Source organism: Arachis ipaensis, chromosome B10 (assembly GCF_000816755.2).
Source record: "Arachis ipaensis cultivar K30076 chromosome B10, Araip1.1, whole genome shotgun sequence".
In the NCBI taxonomy this organism is placed as follows: Eukaryota; Viridiplantae; Streptophyta; class Magnoliopsida; order Fabales; family Fabaceae; genus Arachis; species Arachis ipaensis.
Window position 1 is genome coordinate 129,703,888 of NC_029794.2, and position 906 is coordinate 129,704,793.

The following is a 906-nucleotide window of genomic DNA, read 5'->3' on the forward strand; positions in this document are numbered from 1 at the left end:
TACTTAAATAATTAGAGGTCAATCAAAAAAATTTAAAATTGTAAATAAATATTGTATCTTTTAAACAAATTATTAGAGACTAAAAAAGATATTTACATAATAATAATTACTTCGAAACCAAGCATATACGTGGGTGAATTTGCAAGGTTCATTTATGGAATGAATTTCCTAACTTGTTAATTATTTCCTGATCTGAGGTGAACATTAATAAGCTAGTGGATTTAATTTAGAGAACCTTGTAATGAAGAGATAAAAATGGCTTAACAGGGTCCATTTTTGGACCGCAATAATTAAAGATCAAATAATTGAACTGAATTCTGTCGGACCAATCATAGTAAGCAAACTTTAAAAGAAAAAAGAAAGAAGAAGGAAAATACAGATAGAAACAGTATATATACAAATACCCTTGATTATTTAATACAATATATATACAATACATGCTAATATTTAGATCAAATTATAAGACAGGAATGTGCATATGATAGGACTTAGGTGGATCATAATAAAGATATTCACGGAACTACAGATAGGATAGATAGATGCACGTTTGGGTTGGAAGAAAAGGCGTGGGAATAATTGGTTGAATACATATATAATTGTAGGAGATTTTTACTGTGATAAAGATTCCAAATATATTACACAAAAATACAAATTCAAATATTTTTTGTTTCCCACTACATATAGGCTTTATAGCCGTTTATTAAATCTGTAAATATGTTCCGATATTAGTAAATAGAAATATGTTGAATGTATGCTAAAAAAGTAGATATAGATATAAATTTGGTTTAATACCCCCAAAATGAGATATGTGGGTAAAATATAAGAATATAAATTTCAAGTTTTTTATATCTAAACTTGATATAGCTATTTTTTTTCTTCTTGTAACTTGCAAAAAAAATTGCAATT